This window comes from Castor canadensis, chromosome 5, assembly GCF_047511655.1.
Source record: "Castor canadensis chromosome 5, mCasCan1.hap1v2, whole genome shotgun sequence".
In the NCBI taxonomy this organism is placed as follows: Eukaryota; Metazoa; Chordata; class Mammalia; order Rodentia; family Castoridae; genus Castor; species Castor canadensis.
In genome coordinates this window covers 32106083-32129672 of record NC_133390.1, presented here as the reverse complement: position 1 = coordinate 32129672, position 23590 = coordinate 32106083, and the positions used below count along the sequence as shown (strand labels likewise).

The 23590-nt window shown below is 33.5% G+C and overlaps 1 protein-coding gene across 7 annotated transcripts in view; it reads left to right on the top strand.

The window, feature by feature from the left end:
• The window catches only part of Robo1 (roundabout guidance receptor 1), a 1075667-nt gene that overhangs the window by 776273 nt on the left and 275804 nt on the right, over positions 1-23590 (top strand). The gene's annotated exons all lie outside the window — the stretch shown is intronic.

Below are 23590 nucleotides of genomic sequence, written 5' to 3'. Positions count from 1 at the left end.
TAAAGGGCCAGATGAGCCTATCTGAGATAAATCCTTCAAAGCTGAGGAAACTATTTGTCCCTAGAGAAATATCTTACTGGACATGATCTGAGTAAGGCCTGCTTAAAGATTCTGGATAGCTTTTGATTGCTTGACGCTGGCGTTTCAACAGTTTTTCCTTAAGTATACCTTCTTTTCCTTACTACAGCTGAAGAATGATGATGGAATTCAAATTTTACAAAATTAGTCACATTTCTAGATATAAAATAAGTGATTTTACCACTCTCCACAAATTACATTGATTTTTTAAAAATGGTGTCACAGGCAAAATACACAGTAACTTTTGATGATATAGCTTACTCTTTTCTAATTTTTTTTAATTCGTTATTTTTCTAAGAGCTAGTGTCCCTATTAATACAGAATACTTATTCATTTTGAAATTAAGTAAACAGCCATTTGTAAAAGAGATTCTGAGTAGACTATTATTAAATTTTAGTAATTGTTTTTGTTTTGTTTTTTGGGTTTTTTTTTGGTAGTACTGAAGTTTGGAGTTTGAACTCCTAGCCTCATCCTTGGTATGCAGGCACTCTACCTCTTGAGCCATTCTGCCAACCCTGCCACTTTTAAATTTTAAATGGGAATAAGTACTCAATGTTTGACCCTGAGAAATGATGAATTAACTAAGATATAGCATAGGCACTTTTGTAAATGTCACAATGTACCCCCAGTACAACAATAATATGATAAAAGGGTAAATTAAAAAATAAAAAGAAAAAATGTATTTTCTTGACGCATACATTTATTTCCTTTTGTAGCTAAGATTTCAGTTAAGTTTAAATGGTCAAATTTAATGCAGTATTGTTAAATCCTTAAAACTAATTTCAATGAGAGTTTTGAGGAACCTCACAAGCTTTGCCTCATAGTGATATAGATTCATATTATTGATTCTTCTGGCCACTCATTGCTATGGATTACTGTCTGAAAAATGCTTCAGACTGGGGCCGTTGGAACCCAAATAGAATGTTGATTGAACATAGGATGTGTATATTAACTACACAGTTACTGTTTTCCCCAACTTTTAGTACAGCACACTTTGTATCCTTTATAATTTTTTTGAAGATATTTTAAAAATGTAACATGAAGTTATTGTGTGAATTTGTGAAACACAGCTTATACTTCCAGCTTACTACATATGGTTAATGTTTATAAAACAAATTAGAGAAGTATAGAAGTAAGGGTCTATCCGTTAAGAAAATTTTAGCCATATGGGAAATTCCATTTTCTTACTGCCTTTTGTCTGTTTTGAATTGGTACTGGCTTTTCCTCAGATAAGATGAAAATCATACTCCTTATACTTTGATTACTGAATCTTGGTACTCAAAGAAAGAACTGTTCTCACCATAAAACTCAGGTCCTGGACAGTTAAATTTTCTTGGTCTTTAGCCTAAGGTAATCTGACTCACTCTAGAAGTACTTCCCATCTGCAAGCATAAAAGAGCCTGTCTTTAACCATTACAATGGCTTTCTACTTTCTTTTAAGAAGAGTTCTGTAAATCAAGAAAGCTTTTGTAATGTGTTCCTTTAATGTCTGCTTGCTTCTCCCTATTCATTTTATTTCAAAGCTTAATCAAGGAATGCTAACATTTCCTAAGTTGGAAAGAAATAAAATACTGACTACTATAAGTTGGAACTAAACAATGTCAGACAAAATGTGTCTACTGATACAGTGCATTATTTTATCTTTCTAATTATTCTCACATGATGCAGTACAGTTTTAAAGTATACTTTTTATTGTTTATGTAAATTTTTTTCCCTGATATGAGTTATTAATCTTTTGGATCAGTTCTCACCTACTTGAGTTTTCAAATATTGAAAACTAGGTTAAACAGCTGATATTCTTGGTCTCTTGGTCAGGTAGACTCTAGTGTATTATGTAAAACAAACTTTGGATTTGATTGTTTTTTTTCAGTGCTGGAGATTGAATCCAGTGTTTCATGTTTGTTAGTCAAACCCTGTCCTGTGGAGTTAGGTCCCCAGCTCTGGCTTTGACTTTTGTTTTGATTTTTTTGTGATTGAAATGATAGTAAAGTTTATTAGGAAAGGAGTACACTTCAATGGACTGAAAGTAGGCCATCTCTATAGAGCAAATGAAAATCACCTGAGTTTGAATTTTGTAAAGCTGCATTAACCCTATACTCACTGAAACAAAGTACATTATCTAATCATATATATTTTGCATATTATTGATTACATATTAGGTAATATACATATATTTCATATATATATATAGGTATATATATTATATATATACATATATAATAATATATTATATATACCTGTATATGTGTGTATATATATATATATGCATATATATGTATATATGCATACCTATATATTCTGGTTTTAGCCAAGTACACAAATGCATTTGATAATGATATACATTACTTTTCTTCATTTATTCCATCACAAAACTGCACACTTATTTAACCATCAGCATTAGTTGGTTAAATACTTAGGAAAGAAACTTATATAATTTTAAATATGCATTTTGTTTTTCAAATAACTGCATTTTTTCAGGCATCATATTGAAAAACCATTGCTTCTTTCCATGTAGTGTTTTCTATGGAATAAATTAAATGGTGTAATTTTGTGTGTACTCAGTGATGTTTCTTTTTTGTAAATATTTAGGAGGAAAGTTGGATGTGGACTGGTCAATAATCTACATAAACTATTTGTGTGGCTCACAAACAATGCTAACGTTTTTATTCTTTGAACTGCAGTTCGCATTGGTTGAGTTAAACATCTGATATTTTCTATCTTTTTCATTTTTGGGGGGTTTTGTTTGTTTGTTTGTTTTCCAGTACTAGGATTTGAGCTCAGGACCTTACACTTGCCATGTAGGTTCTCTGCCTTTTAAGCCACATCCCCAGCCCTCTTTTTCATTTTTTAGAAAAAGAAAATTATGCATATGAACATTTTAAAAATATTTTTAAGATTGCAACCTAAATTTTAATTTATTGTGACATTTAGTCTGAAGTTTTCTATGCCTTAAAAAACAAACGCACAAACACTGTTTTCTATTTGCCTTTGGATGCCTCACTATAAAACTGATGATAATATCACAAATATTATAGCTTACACAGTTTTAAGAACAAGGAAGGAGGTTTAACCAAACAGAGGCTTAGACTCTGCTTAAACACCCTGTCTTCAGTGCTAATCTCCTGTTTACATTGATCCATTGCAATATTTAATGGTAGGCAGCATGCATCCCAGAATTAAAGAACATACGGGTACAGTTATCCTGGTTAAAATGGCCAACGTGCCTTGTATTGTGTATGGAAGATAACAGGCCAGGTGGTAATCTGTCTTCACAGAGTGGAGACAGCTGGTATTTTCCATAAACTCAAGCAGTCTTTTGCAATGTACTCTCACCTCACAGCTGATATGTTGTTACTTATTAGTATAATTTAAAACATACATTGATATTTGAAACTGTTCTTTTTTCTGCCCAAAACAAAAAGCACCTCATGTCACAGGTATAAATAGGAAAAAATAAAAAAAAATTATTTATTGTAGTTTTGAAATTGAAAGTATTTAGCTTCAATTCAACTTTTATTCCTAGAAAATAAACATTATCTTAGATTCTTCTACAAAATGATTTTCCTTTGGACTTTGTAAGAGAATTCTCTTCCCTGTGTTATCATGTTATTTGGAAAATTACTAGTACACACCATCATTTATTTAATTCATTTTGAAAGCAATTTTTTATCTTTTAAATTATTTTCCATTTCTTATAGTAAAGAGACTCACAGACAAACATTGGAATCAAAATAGTAGAGTATATCAGTACTTAAATGGAAAGTGTTGTTTAACATTTTAGCTTGCTTTATGCTATTACAGGAACTGTGACAAAATAAATGTGTTGGATTCTATGTATACTGAAAACTGTTGTTGCGTATAGTTTACAGGGTACTTCTGATTCCAATTACTCCCTTTGAAAAATGTAAAAATCTTGACAGGGCCTTCAATTGCAATGGTCATATTAGTTGATTTAGACCATCTTAAAATTCCCCTAACGCAAGTTGAGGTTAAAGGTCAGGTTAGTAGTGCATGACATCTTACTCATTTTAGAGAGATCAGGATCAGTGATTTCCAACAGCACACTTGGCATTATTTCCATTTCTTCTGTCCACACATCACACAGACAATATCAGTAATGCAATCCTTATCTGTAAAAGAGGTAGGGCCGGTCACAAAGTGTGGGGTTGGAAGATATATGTATTATATTTTTGTTTACCAAGAAGTAGATACTTTTAATCATTCAACTTCAGGTTAGTAAATTTCATGGCTTGAGCTTTTTATATCAATTCAGTGAAAAATTCAATGTGATTATGTTTTATAGAAGTAGATTAAGCACATACTTATTTATGAATCCAACAATTATTTGCCATAGATTGCATTTTGAACATTCTCAAAAAATGGATCCAGTTATCTGTTACTGCTTTTAAGATCTTTCCTGTCTGTGGTTTTGAGTTATCAAATTGTAAATTCTTTCTTTTACATAAGCATTGTTGGAATACTTATTTAGTGCAGTGACGGATTGGATGAACACTTTGACCTAATCTTCTCCTCAGGGTGTAGTTACTCCCAAGACCCATTTTTTTAAAAAGTATGGAGCAGTGATTCTCAAACTTTAATGTCTTTCAGGATCAGCTAGATGGCTAGATTATTGGGTTCAACACCTAGATCTTCTGATTTAGTTGGTCTAGGATGGGGTCTGAGAATTTGCATTCCTAGTAATTCCTAAGTATGGCTGATGCCTCTGGTTCAGAGAACACACATTGAGAAACTGCTCTAGAAAAAATACTCTAACACAGCTTTCAGTATATTTTAGTTAGATAACACCTTTCAAAACGATGATCTCTTACATAATAGGGAAAATGTTGTACCGAGTAATATCTACAATGTTTTCCATAGCATAAGAGTAAACCATTGTAAAGGCTTTGTCACTTGACCAGGGAAGGGCATTTGTAGAAACCACTGTCCTTCCATTGTCATTTTCTCTCTCCTCCCTTTTCTCTCTTTCCTAATCTTTCTCTCCCTTCTAATCTGCTTCATCTGTACCGGAGTTTTCTTTAAGAGATTTCCCTAATATTCAATAATAATCAAATTCCTACAATATGATATCTCATATTATCCTTGTTCCCTTCTAAGAGTTTAATCAGTTTTAGAATTAGTGGAATTGAAAAGGAAAAAAATTCCCATGCTTTCCCCAAAATTGTCAATCCTTAGGTGAACTTAGATATGACTTGAAGTAATTTTTTATGGTGATGAAGTAAAACCAAAACAAAGCAAAACAAATACTTTAAACAAGCAACTCACCAAATACAAAAAACAGGACTGAGGACATGGCTCAAGTGGTAAAGCACATGCCAGCATTTGCAAACCCCTGGGTTTAACAAAAACAATTACAACAACAAAAACCTCACAAGCCCCCCATAAAAAAAGGGTAAACTACTTGACATGTGCATGTGTCATGTCAGTCAAGATGCCCCACTACTGATGAATGGATTAAGAAAATGTGGAATTTATATACAATGAAGTTTTACTCAGCCACAAAGAAGAATGAAATTTTGTCATTGGTGGGTAAATAGATGGAACTAGAGAACATTTTCTTAAGCAAAGTTAGTCAGGCTCCGTAGGCCAAAAATCACATGTTCTCCCTCATATGTGGATTATAGACCTAAAGCACACGCAGAAATATTATGGGATTAGGATCACACTAAGGGAGGCTGTGCAAGAGAGGGATAGGCCAGGAGAAGAAAACCAAAAACTTGAATGTGGTTGCTGTGTTCACTGTGTAGTAATGAATATAAAATCTTGAACTGGCTGGGGTCTCCATGGGAGGTAGACTAGGAAGGCATGAAGAGAATTGGAAGAGATGAACCAATTGAGGTTGTAATACGTATATGCATGGGAACAACGCAAGGAAACTCCCTGTGTAGCAAACCTTCCCCACCAAAAAAAACCCCCAAAACCAACCAAACAAAAAATGCTGCCATGTTTCTCTTACTATCTTTTATGTTTTTCCTTCTACAGAATCAGAGAACAGGCAGGTGGAACATGTTCTGGGGGGTTGGCACTGGTGGGAGGGGAGATGTGGTGGGGAAAAGGGTAGGAGGATGAATATGGTGCGAATAATGTATATACAAGTATGAAAATGCAAAAATGATACCTGTTGAAATTGCTTCAGGAATCAGGGGAGGGGGAATGAAGGAGAGTAGTAAAGGGGGTTAATTCAAGTATGATATATTTGGTACATTGTAAGAATCTTTGCAAATACTACAATGTACCCCCACCCAGAACAACAATAAAAAACAAGATAAGTGTCAGGCACCTTTGATATATGTAAACTAGCTTGAAATTTAAATTTAACAAGGACTGTAGAGGAACATGCTGGAACCTTAGTAAACACACACATTGTTGACACTTCATGTGTTACTTCTTTTAACTGAAGGGAGTTGTTTTTTTAAAAATTCTTAACATCGGGACTTAAAAATAGATTCCCTTCCTTGTTTTTAATGTTTTCTGTGTAACTTTTTTCCCTAATATACATGTTGCAAAATAAAACTACTTTGCTGTGACCTGTTTTTATTTTCTGTCAACTACACTGTCACATTGTCATTAATATACTCCTCGCACTAAAGAATAAAAGTTGGACAATAATGTAAGTGATATGCTCCCAAAGGTGAATTTTTCTTCTGTTTGTGAATTGTCATCCCTTGTTGTCAGAGTAACCACGACTACCATGTACAGTGTGTAGTTTGTTCATGGCCAAAGGCATCCACCCAGGGAACAAATGGAGCCTATAGTGTAGCTGCCTCTGTGCTCCCTACCCCAAGTTTGCAAGACCATATCTCCATGATGGTCTCCTCTATTTTGCACAGTGCTATGATGAATGAGGTGAAATCTTGAAAATTTCTATTAGATTCCTTGTACAAATTTTACATCTTCCCTTGTCACTGCTAGACTCATTCATTCACATTTTCAGATATGTTTTGCATAAGTGATTCTCAACATGTGGTCCGGAAATACTTTTAGGGGGTCCTAAAGGACAACCATATATTGGTAAAAAGTCCATTTAAAGCTGAAGGGAGAATAATGAGTTTTAATATAACAGACTACAAAAGTTCAGTAATGTGATTTCAGATTCCACATTACAACTAACTTTTAAGAAATTACCACGTTGAGTGTTGGTGTATTGTGAAATGAAGATATCCAAATTATTTGAAAAGGTTATTAAAATTCTACTCCCTTTCTCAGTCAAATATCTTTGTGAGGTTGAGTATTCTTCATACATTTTCACAAGACAACATATTACAACAGGCTAAATGCAGAAGTAAGTGGAAGAATCCAGCTATTTACTCATGAAACCAGATAATTACAAAAATCTGAAAGAATGTAAAACAATGCCATTCCTTTTCACTAAATTTATTTGTCTTGGAAAAGGTAGCTATTTTTCACAAAATGTTATTTATGTTAACATGTCATGTGACTATTTGTATTTTACAGTAAATGAGGAAATATACTATTTTTTTCCCATTTCAATTTCTAACATGCTAAATACCAATAGATAAAAGTACTATAAATAAAATCCATCTCAGATCCTTATGATAAGGATGCGAAAGGATCTTGACAGTGAACTATTTGAGAACAGTTGCTTTAAGTTCTTGGAATGTCTAGATTTCCTCCTTAGAATGGTAGTGTTTTTCCAAGTATTGGGACTGAAAGTACGCACATACATGTGGTCCAGAAGACTTGCTTATCTTAGGAAAAAGAAATCCCAACCTCCTGTTTTTCAAGAACCCCATCAGTTTTCACATTTGATTCATCACGAGCCAGCTTACAGGTGCAGATGTGTTGACTCAACTGGGCAAACATGGAGAGATGCTGCTGCATTATAAAGGCCAAGAGTGGCTGTCAGGATGGTTTTAATTAACAGTAAGGCACTATTGGTCCCATTTTGTGTGCACTTCAAAATGTTAGTTGTCCATTGAGATGGCTAACAGATGAGGCACTACTTGAATGTAGTTGAAATGCAGTTGTGACATATGCTTTTAAAAGAAGACAGAAGAGGAGTTTGGGGCAAACGATTCCGTGTGAATTAGGAGCTATTTTATGAGAGATGTTGGACAGCTGGTCTGTCCATAATGAATGTCAGAGAAAGCCTAACATGGCAGGGAGGATCTTAGGATGGTGGCATAAGAAAGAATGTTCTTGCTAGTTGTGTGTGTGCGTGCATGCATGTGCGTGAAACAAGCATTAACAAAACAAAACAAAAATCCAAAAGTATCCACATTTACGAAATTTCTTAGACTTTGATTAGAATTACGCTGAACTCCCAGCCTTGACAGCTCTGCTGTTTGCTGTAGAAGGCAATCTATCACAGCGGTAAAAGCACTGGCTTTGAAGTCAGCCAGACATACTTAGATCTAAATCATGCCTCGACTATTTACTGATTGCTTGTTGGCAATTTACTTTACTGTACTGTGACTTTGTTTCCACATCAAATAATAGATATTACTACTTACTTAAAAAATTTACTGTGAATATTAAAATACTTAAATATGAAGTGTAGTACCCTTTTTATAGTGAATACATAACTATATTATTATATGTGAATGTGTGCTAAGTATACATGTATGCTTATCTCAATAGAGCCAGGTAAATATGACTATTATTTTTATTATAGTATGTAATCAATCAATTGAAAAGAATGGGATTGAGTGTATTTGAAAGCAAAATTGGGAACCTATTACAGATATAATACAGGTTGTTTTCATTAGTTTAATGATTGAGAGAAGGAATTGTTGAATAAATAAAGATAACCACACTTAATATAAGATAGAAATTCTTCTATTAATTCCTATGGCACATTACTTTTCTGAATTCTGATGTGAGGGAGGCAAAAAGCTATGTGCATGCATAGGTCTGTGTATTTGTGTGGATGTGGACATATACATACTTGTAGGGCTTGAGTTCTTTTGGATGATTAGTCACATTTTTCAGTTTGCTCCAACACTTATTAAGAGCACGGAATTCTGAGCTACTTAGTGTGTTTATTTATCCAGGCCCAATTCTTAATGGATATAAATACAGTGTATAAGTAAAAAATGGAACCTGGTTGTTTGGGAACAAATGTTCTCCATAGTTACAGCTATTCCAGGGATAGTTTTAATTGTTGGAAGAAAGAATTGAAATTTGGTCTCAGTGTAATAAGCTGTTTGATGTACTAGTTGTTATGAATAGTTGCAGTGAATTAGTGCTTCCTTTCAGTATTGTTGCTTGATTAGTATTACCAACATTTAGAATGAACTTTAACATACTGAACTGATTCACAGTCTTTGGGATGGTGTGTGTACACACACACACACACATATATATATATAAAATATATATAAAAGTCATCAAGAAAATATATGCATATTATGTAACATTTACTGAGTACTCTATTAAGTGCTGTGATAAAAGTTTCCTATGGAATTATTCTGTTATTTCTTACAATCTTCTAAGGCATTGTTCCTATTTTATAGGTTAGACAAGTACTTCAGGTTGATTAGTTAACTAACCAAAAGTCACATAATTAGTAAATGACAGAGCCTGAATTTGAACCCAGACAAAGTGGCCTATTCTCTTCTATTCAGTTCTTTTACTATGTGGTTTCTCTAAGATAATAATTTAAATATATCCTTACAAGACCTATTTGTAAAGTTTTTTTTTTTAACCATCTCAGTGTTCTAAATGTGCTCATGATACGTATTTTTTAAAAAAGGAGATGAAAACAAGTGCGGTGTCAGATTTTTCTCCTCTCACATGCTTTTATGTGAAATATCCCTTTGATGTTAAGCTGGAAGGCAGGTGTTGGGTATGGGTGTGTTACAGGATGAAACTTCCACAAGTAAAATACACTAAATATGGAGAAAGTATTTAATTGTTTAGAAGCTAATACTTTCTGTTGGCCAAGTTCGAAAACCATAATATTTGTGGTCTATGATATATGTTGGGTTTGAAGTTGCAAAAGAGTATCCAAAGGAATGTACCTCTTTGAGGATTATATTAATAAAAAGTACCAAACATTAATTATGTCATTTATAATTTTTACTTGTATGTGTGTATATATTTGAAGAGAGTTATGTTTCAGTTTGCCCCATTAAATTGTGGCTGTTTATTCCTCCCAGAATAACTCTCAGTATCCTTTGTAAAAAAAGCAACTTTTCAAAATCTTTTTCTACTTGATCATAGTGTTATTTTCCTGTGATTTAGGAGAAAAGAAGATTAACTAAAGGAAAAATGAAATTTTATGGCTTGAGATTCTAGGGCAATACTAGAATATATGACAATACAAATATATATGCTTCATATTTTCCCCTTCAATAGAAATTTTGTATTAACATGTTCTTTTAAAAAAATTAAAATTTTGTTATATAGAATAATAAACATTTGCAATTTGAAGAATACTTAAATACTTATTATTTGTGTACTGAAGCCAACAGAGGAAAAGGGAAAATAATTAGTAAGATTAAAAAAAAATCTCTGCTACTTAGTTTTTGCAAGAAAAAAAGGCTTATTCTCTATGAGATAGTAATATGAATAAGAGAATGTTTCAATGTAAAATGGATCTTAAAATTATTTGGTTTCCAATGTGACTTGCAAGTTAAAATGTACGTCTGCTTCAACATGTATGAAAAATATAAACATTCATTTTATTTCACTTATTTAGGGTTTCTTATAAAATTCTAAGTATACATTTTGTAGAGTCTAGGATATATTTTACTCCTACAATAGCTGTGAAGGTTGTCGAAGATGCCAAGGTATCAAGTGGTTATGGACCTGTGGCATTGAGTGATTTTCTGAGGTCCCTGGTTTCTGGAAAGAGAATCTTCTTGGTATCTGTCAAGGACTCTAGACTTTAGGATGGACCTGGGGTCCACTATAAGAAACTAAAATGTAATTTCCTGGAAAGAAAATGAAAAAATTAAACATATGTAATTTCCCAGAAGGAAAAATAAAATTTTAAAAGAAAAGGAAATAACGATAAAGCACATTTATGTTTTATAAAACTGCTCTTCCTCCCCTCTCCCTTCAGTATTGAATGACAGAAAGAAAACAATAGGAAAAGTGGCTAGTATAATGGAAAGATGGGCAATCACAAAAGTTATTAGTGTAGACATTTGATGGGTCTGTTCTACCTATGGAATACTGCATTCTGTCAAGAAAAGGGAGTTAATGCATCTTCTAAATATCAGAAGACAGGAGCCAATTTATGCTTGTCAGGCCTCACTTTTCACAGATTTAAATCACTCCTGTTAGGGAGTGACACATTACTCCCATTGTAGTCAAATTTCCCTCTTCATTTTAGACAAAAATAATTTTAAAAGGTTTCTGACAATTTAAATGAGCATTTTAAAATAAGTGACATTATTTTTAAATTCCCTACTGGATATCAGAAATTATCTATAATTAGTAGTACGTTTTAATATTTTACATTGCCTCTCTTCTATATTTACTATATTTTAAAGTAAAATTTCTTCAAAGCATACTTTCATCCACTATGAAATCTTTTTTTCTTTGTAAATGTTCAAGAGTTGCATAAAACTTTTGTTTCCTCTAATCTAAGTATACTTTCTATTACTGTTTATGTTGGCTGAATGCTAACCCTTGATAATATTCCATTGGTTAATTACCTTCTTAATATTTGCAGGTGTAGCATCTGCTGTGTTCTTGATTGTCATGACATAATGAAATTGTGAGCTGCAAGACATGAATGTGTTATTTCCCCTACTCATTGTATTTCTTATGCAAGCAATATATCCTACTTACTGCAGGTCAGCATGACATTGTGTGCAAAATTGCATAGCACATTGGACCAGATGAGGCATTGCCATACACTGCTCATGTGGATGCAAATTGCCACTTACCTGCAAAAGATTCTCACAATAAATGAAGAAGCAATTTCTGTCTCTGAAGTGAGGCTCTTAGTGTCTCCAAGGATAATGAGAAAGAGACAGATGAGATGAATGAAGGTGTTACATTCCACTTTTTACTTTATCTCCCTTTTTTGTAACTCCTACCAAATGAATGCTATAAAATTATTTCCTTCCCATTTCTTTCCATTCCATTGTAGAACATTACATTTATTTTGGAGGAAAAAGTAATTTTATTTTCTATTGAAAATTAGTGCAAATATTCTGTAGCTAACCCAAAGAATATACTTGTGTTTTAATAATACTGGCAAAATCAATTTTTAACATTTCTACACTCAAAAAACACAGCTGATAATCTGCATGCTTTAACAGTTGCCCCTGTACACTGTTTTTTAGAGGAAATATGTAGGCAAAAATAAAAGCAATGGAGTGTCATTTCTGAAGCTTCCATCTTGTGTAGCTAACTCTAGGACCAATTTTAAAACCTGAATGTACATACTAGCATAAGCATGTAGTGAATTGGGCAGCACAAATTTTCATCAAAAACATCATCCAAGTTCTTTCATCAGATTTATGGCAAGAACTTTAAATCTTTACATTCTTGGGCCTCTCAAAATATTCTGAAATGAACAGCATAATATTTTATGATCCAGGGTTCTGCATATATATATTATTGAGAATTAAGTATTTAACAATGAGTTGCTATTTTATATATGTATAGATACAGAGAGAGAGAGAGCGAGAGAGAGAGAGAGAGAGAGAGAGAGAGAGAGAGAGAAACTTTGCGGAATAAAACAAATATGAGAATTTCACTGGTAAACCAAATTAAATATTAATTTTATAACTACTTGTTGATATGTTGGTTTTGATTCTTTCATAGAGAAGTGCATTTGTATGTAACTGAAATTTCTGTTTCAAAGCAACTTCATTTCATAAGAACACTCGTAATAATCTGCATTTATCTCATTGTATAAATGCCAAGTGCTAATCTAGCAGTGTGATAAATCTTAGAAGTTGTCTTTATTCTATATTATCTGTGCCTTTTTAGATGATATTTTTAGGGAAACAATCACTGTTTTGTAGTAAATAGTCAAAAAAGGAGGGGGGGAGACTTGGGTCAGCATTAGAGTGCCTGAGTAGCAAGCAGGAAGCCTTGAGTTCAAACCTCAGTACCACAAAGAAAGAAAGAAAACCACCACCAACAAAACACAAAAAAGTAGATAAATGGGGATTAAACATTTGTAAATATATGCTATCATTTGCATTTCTTTTACCATCTAAATGAAAATACATTGTTTAATATTAGCTTTTGAATATAAGATCCTCATTTATTTTGTTAATTTTTTGTGTTGGGCATTGAACTCAAGGCCTTCTAGATGCTAAGGATGTGCTGGTTTCCAGAGTTTAACTAGGTCTTCTTTATTTTTCAGACTTTTTTCCTGTTGTTCCTTTATATCAGTGCCATGTATATGTACATATATGTGTGTGTGTGATTGTTTAAAACTTTATGTTAAAAAAACTCTAGTTTTCTCTAGTTCTCACATACTGTTTAACACAAAGACAAAAATACATGAACTAGGATTAAAGTGAACTTTCTAGTGTGGCATAAAAATACTTCCTTCTCTTGAATATTGAATTGCACAGAAATAATTATTTACCATTATTTTAAGCCATATTGACATTTAATAACAATCACTCCTGTCAGGTGCCTAGTCCTATTATGGCTTGATTGTTTTGCAATGAAAGGTACCCACAATTTTAATGGCTGCCAAGTACATGAAGTCAGATAGTGGGACATTTTTCCAGGAGTGGGGTTTTCACATTCAGAAAATGTTTTCACCTATGTAAGTTGTCTCTCAGTCTAATTTCATTATCTTTCAAAAAGAAAAAACAGTGTTATTCTTAATGATCAGTATAAAGGTATAAATAAAATAAAAATGTTACTTTATAATGAAGCCTGCTAATGACTCCAAATTTGATAGAGTTACTGCTATTGGCTCAGAACATATAGGATATCTTTTCCATTCTACTCAAGATTGAGGATCTGTTAATGACATACTCTTTAGATTTAGCTATGGCAATTTTATTCAAAAGGAATGATATATATGTCAAGTTTTTGACAGTTTTATTTAAAATATATAAACATTAAACATTATTGTGCACTCTAATAAATACAAAAAGAATATAATAGTCCTTTGAAGATGTTTCTTTACAAATTCCAACTGCTTTGATAATTCCATAAGAGCAGCATACAAGTTCTCTCTCAAATGTCTCTCATTAAGTCAAGATTTTCATTCAATATTTTTTAAGTTCTATGAAATCAGTGCTGAACACAGCAGCCAAGTAACACCTATGCTGCCTACTTGGGATATACAGTGATACATAGGGGCTAGTCTAAGTCTTGGTTTCTGAACGTGCTACCTGCTTGGAAATTACTTTTGACGTGTTGTGGTTCCCAGATTTGTCTGCACACTGGAATCACCTGGGGAAGTGGCTTCTAAAAATACTGATGCCAGTGTTCCTCCCCTAGAATCTGTGAATTAATTAGATGAGGTGTGGCCTGGGTTTTGAAATTTTTTAAAGGTTCCAGGTGATTCTATTGCTCAGCCAAGTTTTGAAATCACTAGTCTAGACCATCAAATACAGAATAGGAAAAGGTGAGATACTGATTATCTTTTCATCACCAAATTGTTTCCTTACAGAAACAAAGGTACAGGTGGGTTAAAACCCCCAATGTGTGGGATGTATGTGCACAATCGTATGGCATTGTTGCTTTTTCTCACCTTTGCTATTCTGGTTGCATCCATTTGTGGACTAAGAATTCTTTTTGTGTAGGCAGATCCCTGTATGGATTAGTGGTGAACCTAGTTGATACTGTAAAGCCCTTCACATTTTCCCCCTGTCCTCATCATTTCCCATGTGTGAACAAATACAAGAAATTGTCTAGGAAAGTATTTTTAAAGCCCTGACAAGTACTATCAATATTTTAAAATTTAAGCAATGAATAACACTTATTAACATTTATGAGCACTTATCAAAATAACCGTATCATTAGTATTAACATCTGTTTTACAGCTGAGGAAACTAAGGCAAAGGAAAGAGGGTATCCTCTTGGGTATATACCTTTATTTTCAATCACAGTAAAATTCTTGTTATAGCTATCACTCCTATTTTAATTATTTCCCCTGTTTTAATAGGGAGAAGGAACTGCTTGAGTGTTATGAATGTTGACAGCCTACAATGTAATTGGCCAAAAGCAAATGTTTCTTACAGTCTTAAGTCTCTGAAGGTTTTAATGTAATAGTACTTGCAGATATGTGAATGATGAAGAATGAAGAATGTGAATGGTGATGAATAATTACTTTTACTTACCAGATTGTTTATTCTTCCAATCTTTGAAATTTTGAGGATTGCTACTAAGTGTATGACAAAAAATATCATATTTATCTTCTAAGAGAACCCCAGCTGCCAAGTAGGTCATCTGATGCTCATCAAATTTTGTATCCAGATGTGATCATTATTTCTATAAATGGGTTTTGGTTCAAAGAAGTTATGTTCAGAATTATAACAACAACCACAGCACAACCACTGTTTCCTGTCCAAGTGAAGTTTTCTTGGTTAACTTTTGTTAAGATAATACTAAACCTTGCTAAAGCAGAAATGATTTTTCTCCCAAGTAAATGTTTGTTTGTTTTTTTAACTTACACGCTAACTTTTCTGGTCATGGACATTCAATTAGTGCAACCAATTGAATGAATCTTTATATTATGTTGAACAAGGCAGAGTGTAGATATGGTTTTCTTTCAGTTATAGCATTGTACATTATATTACATAAGCAAGGATTCAATTGGGAAGCTTAAACAAAGCTGGAAAACAATGAAGGCTTTTAAAGTTGTTTATACCTTCTTACCCTTTTATTTTCTTTTTTCTTCTTTTTTCTCTTTCATTTTCTTTTCAAGTGTAGCATCTCAGCATTTCTCTAATTTTGCTGATTAAATGACTACATTCACTCTACAAGGACAGCATGAATATTTGCAACCATAATAGTTAACAGCAGCACTTTTCTGACTGTTGAAGAAAGCCGATTTGTGTCTGCATCAGCACCCTTCGCACTCCACACCACACTTCCTCTTCACCCTTTAGTGGCAGCTTCCAAACTACCAACTTGTTTTGTGTCACATACACATTGGACTCTGTAATAAATCACTGCTGAACAGCCAGCTTTCTATTTAGGAGGTGCAGCCTCTGAACATTGATTAATGTGGTTTTTCCAGAATGAAACAATGGCCAGTGTGCATATGCACAAGAAAGGCTCATCCACTGCAGCATAAAGCTTTGTTCCATGTGCACAAGCCTCTTTGCACATAGTGTTCTCTTCCCAGGCTTTGAAGGAAACTCAGCTAATTGAGGCTGCCTGAGGTGAGCCTAAAACAGAGATGTAATCAGAGCTTTTGAAACACTCCATTCTTGTCTTTGGGGATTCCTACAGGCCCATGTGGCAGCCACAATAGGCACAGCAGCAGGATTCTTATTTGGGGTAGTTTTGGTGAACTTCAGTGATAATTTGTTTCTGTTGTTTTGTTCCTTCTTTTTCTTTAGTCCAATTTGTTGTTCTTTTGTAGTTGACAGGTATTTGTGAGACAAGAAAAAAATCATACTATATTCTTCCTTCCTTTTTATTCCTTCTGTATTATCATTCTTCATTTCATTCTTCTTTTCATGAGATGTTTTGGGAAACCCATTTCTATTTTAACATGTGTTCACAAATACCAAACATCCATGACACCGATGAGTATAAAAATATAAAGATGATTGAAACTGCAGTTCAGTTTGTATTTTAATATTTCTAATGTCTGAATACATTTTATAATTTGTTAGAAAAGTGAACAGATATTATGTAAATACTGAGGGTATTCAATATTGTTTATTTTAAAATGTAAATCAATTTTTAATTTAAAAATTAAGTAGAAGTATATGTATAAAATGGCACATTAATTGCTATTTTTCTCATAATTCCTAGCTTTAAATTTTTGTAGTTGTTACATTATATTATTAAAAGTTTTGTTTGTTTTTTAATTCATACAAAATTTGTGCTTGTAGAGTGGCTCAAGCAGTTAGAGTGCCTGCCTAGCAAGCATAAGGCTCTGAGTTCAAACCCCAGTGCTGCCAAAAAAAAAAAGAAAGAAAAAAACATAAAACTGTACATAAACACGATGCTTTGATACGGGTATATATCATGGAATATTTAAATCATTTTAAATGTATCTGTCTCCTCAAACATTTATCGTTTTTTCATGGCAAAACTTTCAAAATCTTTTTTAGCTTTATGAAATATACAGTACACAATTGTCTATAGTCACCTTGCTGTACAGATGAAGGGTGTTTTGGTTGAGGGAAATAACAGTGTAGGTTCATTTTCAGTCTTTTCCCTCCCCATAGTTAGAACTATATATTCTTTTAGTTTAGCTTTGCATTTTTTAGGTAAAATAAACTTTTTAAGTTTATAACTAAAGAAATTGAGATTTAGTTAAAGCTTTGAAAAGATGAAACATTTCCACCAAAATTTTTCCTCTGGGTGTTCCAGAAATCTTACTAGAGTTTTATAGCTTCCTTTTTTCCATTTTATGAATAAGGAGGTTCAGGAAAGCAAATGTGTCAAAGTTCGGAACCGGTAAAGTATAAAGAAAGGAGCAGAAGCTTTTGTGGTCTTTTGTATACCAATTACTAGTCTCTATGCTTCTCTGTAAGTTTCTAGTACCAAATCCTAGAGGAAAATCTCACATAAATTAGTATCTTTGAAAAAGTCCATTTTTGTACTGTGAAAAAGAGATTACTTTTATCAAACAAGAGAAAAAAAAGAGCTTATTCTTCGTTTATAAATGAAAGATTTTTTTCCCCAAGTGTAAAACCAGGTACATTGCTTTATTCTTGAAATTATATTCTCATTAAAACTTATGATGGCTACTTCTGTAGTCCATGTAAGAAATTATTCAGCTTGTATTTATACAGAAAGCACCCTACATATGATACCTAGCAGTAATTTTGTAACAAGTACATTCAAAATTTTAACACGGGATGTCAAGAGCACATCTGCCAATGACCTATGCTTACTGTAATGTGGGTACTTTGGACAGGAGTAGAATGAGGGAAGGGAAACTTTGTTCATGACAGAACGAAGTTTCCCTTTCATGAATTCAAGATGAAGAAAGGAACAAAGAGAAGTGATGGTTAGTTGATAGATTAGAGGACCAGGACCAGGGGGATTGGAATCTAAGAAGGGGATGGAATGGAATGGGAAAAGAAATTCCTAGAAGGAGGTACTGAATTTGATGTAAGTGACATAGAGAAAATCAAGGATGTGGAAAGTAGTAATGGCCTGAGATATCTAAACTGTCCATTTTGGCATAGAAATTAAGAGAACTAAAAATTAAGCTGTTCAGAAACACAAAACAAGCAGATGCTCCACTTGTCTATCCTCCAAAACAGTGTAGCCATTAACACAATTAGGGAGACTCTTTAGTCTTTCATTTTGACTCTGAGTAGTGATTATGGTGACAAATATCTCTTGAATAATTGGTGTTACCACTCTCTGAGCTGAACTTTACATGGACTTACATAAATTCCAACAATTAGTGCAAATATCACAAGGGCAAATATATTATTATCCCCATTTTACATAAGGCTTAAAGAGACTATGTAGCTTGTTAAAGTTGATTATATGGCTAATGTCAGGACCAGTCTTTTTACAGTGGACCTGTCTTTCTTCCAGAGTCCATGCTCTAACTATTACTCTGTCACAATTAGGCCTAAACACACCTAAATATCTAAACTTACAAACAATATGTACCTGACTTGTGTTATATCTAGTTATTTCATATCTAGTGGAATCAGTCTTCATAAGACTCTGATATAAACTGATTTGATTTTTTTTAAACTTTTCTAAGTGAAAACATTTTTTTCTTAATTCATTCATTCTTTTCATATATTCACCAATATTTATTGAATTCCACTATGTATCAGGCATTTTACTGCTCGTCGAATGGATACTATGATGAAAATTCAAAGCTGTCTGCCCTTACATTGTATTTATGTGTTTCCAGTTATAACAAGGACTCAGATATTTTTTTCTCTATAAGAGACCTGTGTCTACAGCACATATTTTTGAGATAACTCCATCAAAGCAATTAAATTTAGTGAGGCATCCCTGCCGCTACCCTTTAGTTGATGTCAGAGATTTGTCTAATATTTTACTACTTCACATTCTAAAATTTCTATTTTCACAGAACTTGGGTTATAGTGTCTATACCCAAGCAAAAACCCAGGATAAGATTATTTCAAATGTTAACCCTATATCAGTACTACGTGGTACTCCTTTTTGTTTTTTTAATTGATCCTGTATACTTTTATTTGCTAAGGTAATAGCTCTGTAATTCCAACAATATATTTGCCATTATTATCAGATTCCTAGTATATCACCTAATATGCCACTTTTTTTTTATTCTTATGCAATGAAGACACAACAGTGTAAGTAGAGGTGGCCCTTTGGTATACTACAAAGGTGTGGTAGAAGCTTAGTGTTCATACTTCTTAAGGGAAAGTAAACTCTTCTCCTCATCTCTTTATCATCTTTGTGGCTCAGAAATATTGTCAGCTTTACAGTAGATAGATCTATTTTAAATCTAGATGAAAACTAACCTTACTTCCACAGTAAAATTTTGGCACATGTAAAGTAAGAACCCTAAGCAACCTCTGAATAGATCAAACTTATTACTTTTATAATTATTAGAAAGAATTAGAAAATGTGCTTATGCTTTAAGCTTAGAATTCAAATTGCTAAACAAAATATAATTTGTAATATTTGTTGAGATTTTCATTTCTCTAATTTTTACTTTTTACGTCTCAATTTTAGTTGTTTTTTTTTTTTTCCTATGGGACTGGGGTTTGAACTCAGAGATTTTTTATCTTGCAAAACAGACTCTCTACAGCATGAGACACACCTCCAGTCATCAATTTAGTTTTAGACCACACCTAATTTCCTTCAGAAAGTTTGAAAAAGTTTATCTTTTTTAATTGCTCCAATAAGAATTACAAGAAGTACCTTAAAACATTCTATACCACAACCTCGTGTAAATATTATTTTAGTAAAAATGAAGGAAGAATAGTTAAATGTATTTGTGCCAGTTTAAAAAGGAGTGATGATTGCTTTTGTCTTTAAACTAATTGCCAGTATTCTCTATAACTGAAATTTTTTATAAAAACACTTTATGATGTTGAAAAAGAATACTTTTAAACTTCAGAAAATTTATGAATACTTAAGGACTTCTTTTTTCACTTATTTTCGGAGACACTGAAAGGACCACGCTAGTGCTGGAGGTGAACATTTCAGTGTGGTTCATTATGAACACAAAAGCTAAATAATGTGGGAATACTTCAGTGCTTGATTATAATATCTGTTTGGTCTGGAATTCCAGACCTCATTCATTTGTTTGAGTTTCAGGTTAGTTGATATTTCACATTAATTATTTGAAAACTAGAGTTTGATGACTTTTGTATTTTAAGACTTAATTTTGAAATGCACATCAAACTACAAACTAGACAATTATATCTTTTTATTAAAGTAAAATTTATATGATGAAATATATATATCTGAATGTCCAATCCAGTGGGTACTGACGAATGTCTACACCCATGTAACTGCAACTGCAAACAAGATATAAGCTTGTCCATCTCCAGAAGCTTCCATATTCCTTTTCCTAATCAATCATGATCACCAGGGGAACTATTGTTCAAATATATATATATATATATATATATATATACCAATAGATTAGTTTTGTCTGTTCTTCAACTCCATATAAATGGAATCATGTAGTGTGTATTTTTTTTTTTTTGGTGTGGCTTCTTTCCCTAAACATTTTGTGAAATTTACCCATGGGTTTACTCATTATTAGTTCATTCTCTCTTATTGCCAAGTGGAATTCCCTTCTATGTGTATATAACACTATGTTTAACCATTCTTCTATTAATGGATGTTTGGCTTGTTTCCAGTTTGGTCTATTATGAATATGATGCTAGGACATTAGTGTACAAGCATTTTTATGGACATGTGTTTTCATTTCTTTTGAATAAATAGTTTGGAGTGGAATTGCTGGGTTGTATTTTAAGTGTATGTTTTACTTTGTAAAAGGCAGCCAAACACTTTTTCAAATTGACTGCACCATTTTATACTCAAACCAGCAGTGTCAGAGTGCTGTTCCAGGTCATACATGGTAAAATTAGTCTTCTCATTTTAGGCATTGCTACAATTTTCATATTTGTTCTCTCCAAAACTAATTTTGAAATTTTATTGCCTTTTTAATGATACTAAGAAGTGGTACCTATGAGCAGTGATTAGGCCATAAGGGTATCTCTTTCATAGATGGATTTAATATCCCAATACAAAGACTTTGAGGAGTGTCCCCTCTGTCTTTTTCTCTTCCTGCCTATTCCCCTTCCTGCTGTCTTGTCTTTCTACTTTCTGCCCTGGAAAGATGCAGCAAGAAGGCCCTGCTAGATATCAGCCCTTTGGTCTTAGACTTCTCAGACTCCAGAACTGTGAACCAAGAAACTTATGTTCATTATAAATTTTGCTATGCAATAAAGGAAATGCAAATTAAAACCACACTAAGATTCCAACTCACCCCTGTTAGAATAGCCATCATTAGCAACACCACCAACAACAGGTGTTGGCAAGGATGCGGGGGGAAAAGGAACCTTCTTATACTGTTAATGGGAATGGAAACTAGTACAACCACTCTGCAAAAAAATTTGGAGGCTACTTAAAAAGCTAAATATTGATCTATCATTTGATCCAGCAATACCACTACTGGGGATATACCCAAAAGACTGTGACACAGGTTACTCCAGAGGCACCTGCACACCCATGTTTATTGTGGCACTATTCACAATAGCCAAGTTATGGAATCAGCCAAGATACCCCACCACTGATGAATGGATTAAGAAAATGTGGTATCTATAAACAATGCAATTTTATGCAGCCATGAAGAAGAACGAAATGTTATCATTTGCTGGTAAATGGATGGAATTGGAGAACATCATTCTGAGTGAGGTTAGCCTGGCCCAAAAGACCAAAAATCGTATGTTCTCCCTCATATGTGGACATTAGATCAAGGGCAAACACAACAAGGGTATTGGACTTTGAGCACATGATAAAAGCAAGAGCACACAAGGGAGGGGTGAGGATAGGTAAGACACCTAAAAAATTAGCTAACATTTGTTGCCCTTAAAACAGAGAAACTAAAGCAGATACCTTAAAAGCAACTGAGGCCAATAGGAAAAGGGGAACAGGAACTAGAGAAAAGGTTAGATCAAAAAGAATTAACCTAGAAGGTAACACACATGCACAGGAAATTAATGTGAGTCAACTCCGTGTATAGCTATCCTTGTCTCAACCACCAAAAACACTTGTTCCTTCCTATTATTGCTTATACTCTCTCTTCAACAAAATTAGAAATAAGGACAAAATAGTTTCTGCCGGGTATAGAGGGAGTGGGGGGGGGAGAGGGAGGGGGCGGAGAGGGTAGTAAGGGAGGGGGGTGGGGGCAGGGGGTAGAAATGACCCAAGCCTTGTATGCCCATATGAATAATAAAGCAATAAAAAAAAGAATTAACCTAGAAGGTAAATAAATAATTAAGTTTTGCTATGGAAGCACAAAGGACTAAGAAGCCATTCTACTGGACATGAGTTATTTCTCACTGTGATATCATGTGATTCCCTGATGCCTCATGAGGTTGAACTGGGCATTCATACATCTTTTGTGAGTTGTCCATCCTGATCTATAATAGGAAGATGGTCCTTTTTGTAATATTGTTTTATAATTCATAATGACATAAATTATAAACCCCATATAATAATGTTATATTTTCACTTTTAAAATTTGTTTTTTTATGTACTTGGCATTCATTCTCATTATTACTCCTTATTTTTGGTTTTGATTTTACTTTTAGTCCTATCTGAATACCTCGTCTTTCACACATAGGTTTTATTCATAAGATATGATCCAACTGACTTGGCACAACTTCAGCTCCATCTTTTATTTCGGCTCTTTTAGCTTCCAGCTAATGCTTCTCATTGAGATCCCTGGAGTTTCCACTATATATGTGTAGTTTGTGGATCAAAGATTTGGGGGAGATTTTACGGAACTTTAGAACTCTTTCCTTTTTTTTTTTTTTTAAATAGCATCTTCCTACATTTGCCCAGACTGGCCTCTATGTTGTGCAATCCTCCTGTCTCAGCCTCTTAAATAGCTTGGACTACAGGCGTGCACTCCTACACAGGTTGCCCTCCTTCTCATGTGACTTTCATTTGTGGGATTTTTCCTCCTTCAGCTTTTAGACACTGGAAGTTCTATCTTCCATTCTCTTATTTCACAGACTAATAAAGTTATGGCTTTCTTCTTGAGTTGTGTACTCGAGTTCTAACATCATTTCCACATGACATGAGTATGCCTTCAGTGCAAAATGTGGGTTGATATACATTCCCCAGTGTCATTCCTCCTTCTCAAGATTGCATCCTCTTCATTTTTTGCCAAATGCCATCACGTCAAAAATTATCAGGTCTTTAACAC